Genomic DNA, 6,942 nt, shown 5'->3' on the forward strand with positions numbered 1-6,942 from the left:
AAAGTAATTAAAAGAAGTACAATCTAAAGGTGGTGGTTGTGGTGTTGAAGTTTAGTAATGGCGGTGGTAGTGGAGGTAGAATGGTAGAAGTTTAGTAATTGTGGTGGTGGTAGTGGAGGTTTAGTAATCGTGGTGGTGGTAGAAGTGTCGACTAAAGTAATTAAGAAAATACACTACTATTTAAGAAGAAAAAATGTTTTGCTTGAGATTGTACTTGGGTTGTTCACACTCATTAACATGCTTTCTACCAATTGAACTAAAATAAGTTTTTTTTTTTGTTGAAAGGAGCTAAAATAAGCTACTTAGTGCTTTTCGTAATTTTTTCTTTTAATAAAATAACTCGGCACCCCCCTTAGTTCTTTCTTTGTAATTTCGTATAAGGCCCTTGCCTGTCCTGAAGGCCCAAAGCGAAGCTTTGCCTCCTTGCACCCCAGAGCTGGTCCTGCCTCTTTGATGGCTATCAGGCTAAGATTACTACTCACAAAATACTCATTCAACACAAAATCACAACAGACAACAGTTTTCAACTGCATATGTTTAACAAATAACAACGTGAGTATGTAACCAAGAGTCAGGAATGTCTGGTTCACAGGCTTGAAGGAGATTTTGCTTCAAATCAGATAATTGCTTACGTTATAATGTTTTTGGGTTCAAATTTTCATTGGCACATTAAGAACTTGAGTGATTCTATGGCGATTATGGTTGTTCAGTTTCTACTCATTCACTCACAGTATTATAACTAATTTATTTATGCTATTTGGTATACGTGTTATATACACTTTCTTTCCGGTTTTTACATATCTTTCGGTAACTCTATTTTGAGACGTAGTATTCAACCCATTTCTTGGTATAGCTTTGGGTTAATAGATTTTGTATTAATGGGGTCCCTTTATAATTAAGAGATCAATGTTTTGCTCATCAACTTAAATTTGTATTTTGTAAATTTAGAAATTTTTAATATGTTTTAAAATTGCTAAAATGTGATGATGGGAATGGTCTTAAGAAGTTTCAGTGCTACAAAAATATTACAGAAATGATTTGTTTGATATTGTGCATAACTGTATACCATCGTGAAAATGTTGTTTACGAGTATGAGCATCTCTATCGCCATCTGATAGTCAAATCTATGACTTCTTAGTATTTATATTTGAAACCATGAGTTATACATCATGAGTTACGGTAATTCTTTTAATCGTCATTCACCTCTACTTAGGGCATCTCTAATGCGAGCCCATCTTTTGGTGTGACAAAGTGTTGATAATGATCAAGGGACTTCTTAGAATAACAATACTTAACATAGCCTAGAGTACTTTATGAAATTTTAAGTAAATTATCTTCCTCCACTCTTTTATTATGCATACAGTGCTTTATTAAATCGTTCTTACCGGAAACAGGGTCATGCCTAGTAATAATACAAAACTTCAATTTGTTTTGATATTACATAAATGTAAATGAACATGAGGCTTGTTATAATGTCTAAATAAAGTTAAGTTTCAAGCTAAGCATCACTTGTCATCCCTAATTTTATTTCCACAAACTAGAAAGTTGGTATGCTTTGTTCATTCCTAAAGAAGTTTTCAGGATCAAATTTGCTCTTAATACGTACTAATCTTTCATAGTTGTTTTTGAAATACCTCTTTCCCCAAGCCATTCCTTGTAAATAACTTGTTGTACCGTTTTTGCTTTGACCTAAGTCGAGATCTCTATAATTAAGATACGCTTCTCTTGGAGAATTTGAAACATAAGGAGTCATGTATGTGTGCAATTCTCTAATCCAACTGATATGCTTTTCAGATTCTTCCGATCTGTTTCCTGCCCATGCCACTATATATTGAATCTTGTATATATTTCCATTTCTATGTGGGAAAGGGATCTCCGAATCCGATATCTCACTCATCCTTCCTCCTAAAGGACTTAAGTTCATCGTCGGCATCCCTACTTGTAAGAATCTACTCCATATACCTTCTAACCCAATTTGTGAAATAGGTTCCTTCACATAATCAGATTTTAGCTTACCATACCTTTTGGGTTGAGTCCTATTCAATAAAACATCTAGAGGAGCATTAACAGGATAATTCCAAAAATAAAGAACAGATTGAATCCAACTTATTTCTTTACAATCTTCACTCTTCAAACCCAACTCAGGAAATCTCTCATTCATCACAATCATGAGATCTTTAGTACTTCCAAGAAATAAGGAAGGAAATGAAACTTGTACTGTTTTATTAACCCCATTTTGAGTAGAATTCACCACAGTAAAGACAGCTCTTACAAAGAGATCATTAGGAAGTTGATGTGCAACTTCTTGCCACCTATGAACAAGTGCAGTTGCACCTTGTTCTAGGGTTTTGTTGATTGTAAAAACAGTAACAACAGGTGGAACCGGAACCAACGTAATCTTCCATGAAAGTATAACACCAAAGCTTCCACCAGAACTACCTCCTCTAATAGCCCAAAATAAATCTTCACCCATTGTTTTTCTATCTAGTATTCTTCCATTAACGTCGACTATTCGTGCATCAATGACATTATCAGCAGCAAGTCCATATTTCCTTAATATGGTACCATATCCACCTCCACCTAACAATCCACCAATACCAACAGTAGGGCAAATACATGCCGGAAATCCAAGGGTTGGACTATTTTCGGCGATCTTATAATAAAGTTCACCAGTAATCGCACCAGACTGAACCCATGCTGTACGATTCTCTACATCGATACTGATAGAGCGAAGATTAGACATATCAATGATAACAAATGGAATATCAGATGTATAAGAAAGACCTTCATAGTCATGACCACCACTTCTAACTTTGATTTGGATTGCCTCCTTTTTGGAACAAATTACAGCTGTTTGAACATGGGATTCAACCAAAGGTGTAATTATGAGAGTGGGTTTTCGTGTTGCAGACGAAATAAATCTCAGATTCTGAATAGTATTTTGTAAGATGGAAGTATAGTTTGAAGTGTTAGGTCTGTAAACTGGGATTTGAATGGAAGTTTGATTAGAATCAAACTGCTGGGAAAGACATTGAAGAAAGTTAGTATCAATTGAACTTGAAGCACCCAAGGAAAAGAAGAACAGAATAAAACCAATTAGTGTGGAAACTGCAGAAATGGGATCTTTTAAGCCTATAATCTCCATCTTAATTTGATGATAATTTTTTCAAGAGATGGATAAATACATAATTGTTCTTGACTATATAGACTGCAATTCAAGATCATTTGGATGTTGAATCGGTTAAGTATTTGTCAATTTATGGTGAGATTTATGCAAATTAAGTATTTGTCAATTCAAAATATTTTTCTCCCTGTCTTAGAAATGTTGAAAACGTGAGAGGAGGTAAGTTTGATTTGTTCAATAAATATATAATTTTTTTTTATTTAACCAGAAATGTTCGTAGTCAATCTTAAAGATCTTCTTATAACTTAGAGCATCTCCAATGCAAAACTCAAAAAAATCTTCATTCATCCTATGTGTTAAGTTCCATTTGAGATCCTCACTCTTAAGTGGCGTTAATAGAGATCCTCAATTTTTTCTGTCTCTAATGCAAAACTCTAAACTTATCTTATTTACTTATGTGACATAGTTATTTTTGTAAATAAATAATTAGTTATTTTAGAAAATATAGAAGACTCGATTTCTATTGGTTGAAAATCAAATATTGATGAGTTGGATCTTGAGATATCTCTATTCCACCCTCGACACGTCACCTTAGAGATCCAAATAGAGTGTTGCATTGGAGATGATTATTAAGAAAAAACTCTAAAAATCTTAAGTGGCACTCGGAGTGTCCTCTTAAGATATCTCTAATTGTCCAACTCATCAATATTTGATTTTCAACCAATAGAAATCAAGTCTTCTATATTTTCTAAACTAACTAATTATTTATTTACAAAAATAACTATGCCACATAAGTAAATAAGATAAGTTTAGAGTTTTGCATTGGAGACAACAAGAAATAGAAGATCTCTATTAACGACACATAGGAGTGAGAATCTCAATTGGAACTCGACACATATGATGAATGGAGATTTTTTTGAGTTTTGCATTGGAGATGCTCTTAGAGCATCTCCAATGCAAAACTCAACTAGGATCTCAAAGATGACGTGTCGAGGGTGGAATAGAGATATCTCAAGAGGACACTGTAGAAATAGAGTGTCCTCTTGAGATATCTCTAATTGTCCAACTCATTAAGATTTGAATTTCAACTAATAGAATTCAAGTTATCGTATATTTCCAAAATAAGTCATTATTTTTTTACCAAAATAACCATGCCACATAAGTAAAAAAAACAAGTTTATAGTTTGCATTGGAGACATACAAAAATTAGAGATCTCTATTTTCGCCACCTATGAGTGAGAATCTTAATTGGAACTCGACAAATAGGACGAATAGAGATTTTTTTGAGCTTTGCATTGGAGATGCTCTTATATGATGAAATATTCCTAGTCAATCTTAAAGATCTTCTTATATCTTATATCTTCTTATATCTTATATGAGTTCCATCAACAAAAAAAATGAGTTCTTATTTGAGAGGAGTTAGTTTGTGAAAACAAGATTGCCCTTATTTTGTTTTCTTTTTTTCTTCCTTGATGAGACATGAAAATGTCCCATCTGAATCCCATTAAGCCCTTAGTCAAACTCAAAAGACCCAAGTCAAATCTTGGGCAAGGCCCATTGACTAAGTCTCGTGTAAGCCCAGGACCAGTCTCGGCATGGACCGGTCATGGCCCGGACCAGGGACAACACGTTCCAAACGTGTCGAGTCCCTTGGTCCAGACGTGTCCTAGCCCTAGGCAGGAAGCGTCTTGACCAAGACCGTGTCTTTGGCCATCTCGGACGTGAAGTCCGAGATGCCTTAAACACACCCAGACGCGTCTAGTCAACAGCTCGAGGATGCGTCTTGACTTGTGATCGCGTCTCTAAGGCGCGACCTAAATCAAGGTCACATCTTCTCAGACTTTAAGTCCGAGAAGACCGGGACCTATCCTAGTCCTACACGGACTAGGGTTGTTGGTCCGGAAGATTAGAACTCCTAGTCCGAGAAGGACTAGGATTCCTGGTTGGATAGGCTAAGGACGCGACCTGGACACGACCAGGCCAGCAAAGCCAAAAATTTAGAAACTTCTAAATCTTTAGCTTCTTATTCCTTCTCACATAGTTGTTGTTGTATACTTCTGTTTTTGATGATTCGAGCATTCAGACCAAATCAGGGCTCTTCCTCGGGGAGAGAAGGGTCAGGACGACCGCCAGAACCAGGATAGAAAAAGTAGAGCCTTCATTAGAATCGTCACCCACCGGAATTACAGAGTCAGCAGTCTCGTTTCCTCATTCATCATCACTGAAAGGGAGGTCTTCCTTAACACCCTGCTCGGCAGCAACAGAACAATGAGCTCGGCCATATTATCCTTGCTGACACGACGTAAGGGAGAAGACAAATCAGGGGCATAGAAACCGCGAGCAGACTCCCAAGCAGCTTTGAAACTTAGTTTGCGTTGTCTCCTCAAAATCTATGAGAATTCTTCTCCACACTTGAAGTTGGCGATCACCTTCGCCCGGTTCTGATTGGCTAGGTCGAGGATGTTACAGCGAGACTAATGAAGAAAGAGCTTGTCTTTCTCCCTCCAAGTAACGAAAACGGCTTCCCTCTCCTTGTAGGCGTTAAGCTGCTTCTCGAGAGCCGAAATACGAGAGTCCGCTCGGGAAGACTGAAGCTCAGAACTACACCGGGACTGCTCGACCATCAACTTCTAGGAGTCTCTATCAGCAGCAGTGACATTCAAATCAGTAGTCAGGAGTGATGATGCATAAATTTTCCAAACGTTGTCTGAGTCCGGAAGTCAAGAACTGACCTGAAGTCCAATGGGTCAACCCGATTTAAGGCAACAGAACAGCTCAACCCTCGACGCTCCGCCACCTACACCCCTTGTTAGTTTTGTACGTCTCTAAGACTACTTAATCACCTAACTAATGTTGTAAGAGGAATCTCAAACGTCATATGTTTAACACTAGTTTACCCAGGATCATATGCATGAACTAATAATGAACTAAAAACATAAAGAGAATACCTGGATTCGCTTACCCGAATAAGATTCCAATGCCTTTATCCCGTAGATAAGAGCTCCAATTGTCGCTCCTCTACTTGAGACACCCAAGTAAGCGACTTGATCTCCCTTCTTTGATGTCAGCTAGGACTCCATTGAAGGTTGAGAAGAAGAACCAATCTTCTTTTGACTAATTAGATAGATTGAGAGTTTTTTCTCTAAAACCCCCTTTCTCCACTTAGTTATATATTGAGAGAGAGGGAGACTGTTTTTCCTTAGAGAAAAATCCACACCTTTTCTGTTCTCTAATGACCCTTATATAGAGAAACCCTAATTAGAATTCCAGTCCGATTAGGTTTCAGTAAGAGTCTCAGAAAAGATAAACACCAGAGTCCCATCTGAATGGGAAACCCTGGGATTCCCATTAAGGTTTCCCCTAATGGTGTGGCCGGCCAGACTAGCCCCTTAATGGGCTTAGTCTGTCCGGCCCACTCCCTCCTTTTGGTCGGTTATGATCAACCCATTACTGGGCTTGATCCGATCGGCCCAAAAGTGAGTTTTACACTTTTTCGGACTTCCCTTTCGAGACCGTTTTTTTCTATCTTTTTGCGCCTATCAAACTGGATCATATCCATCTATAGGCAAGCTCCCACTAGTCAACTCTCTCCGATCAAGCCACCACTCTTTGGTGTAACCCGTTGTAGGATCCGGTCTATGTTAGCTGCGGATTACCGAAGTAACCTGACGATCGTAAGCGGCTTCTAGCTATGCATTACGACCCCTAATTGGACCGGACTAGATGATCTTCTGGATAAAATCATCGTTATCTTAACTGAAAAATTGAGCGCATTGCCACCTTGGTCGAACTGCTATGCTCAAAAAGTCGGAAATCGG

General features: G+C 37.8%; 1 pseudogene across 1 annotated transcript; it reads right to left on the minus strand.

Moving 5' to 3' along the window:
• Nucleotides 1-1,319: 1,319 nt before the first annotated feature.
• Nucleotides 1,320-3,211, minus strand: LOC147565418 (tetrahydroberberine oxidase pseudogene; annotated as a pseudogene). Its single transcript, XR_015237257.1, has one exon. The product of XR_015237257.1 is annotated as a tetrahydroberberine oxidase pseudogene (transcript).
• Nucleotides 3,212-6,942: the final 3,731 nt, after the last annotated feature.

Source organism: Eschscholzia californica, unplaced genomic scaffold, assembly GCF_041429995.1.
Source record: "Eschscholzia californica isolate CP2 unplaced genomic scaffold, dmEscCali1.0.p SCAF_1, whole genome shotgun sequence".
NCBI classification, from domain to species: domain Eukaryota; kingdom Viridiplantae; phylum Streptophyta; class Magnoliopsida; order Ranunculales; family Papaveraceae; genus Eschscholzia; species Eschscholzia californica.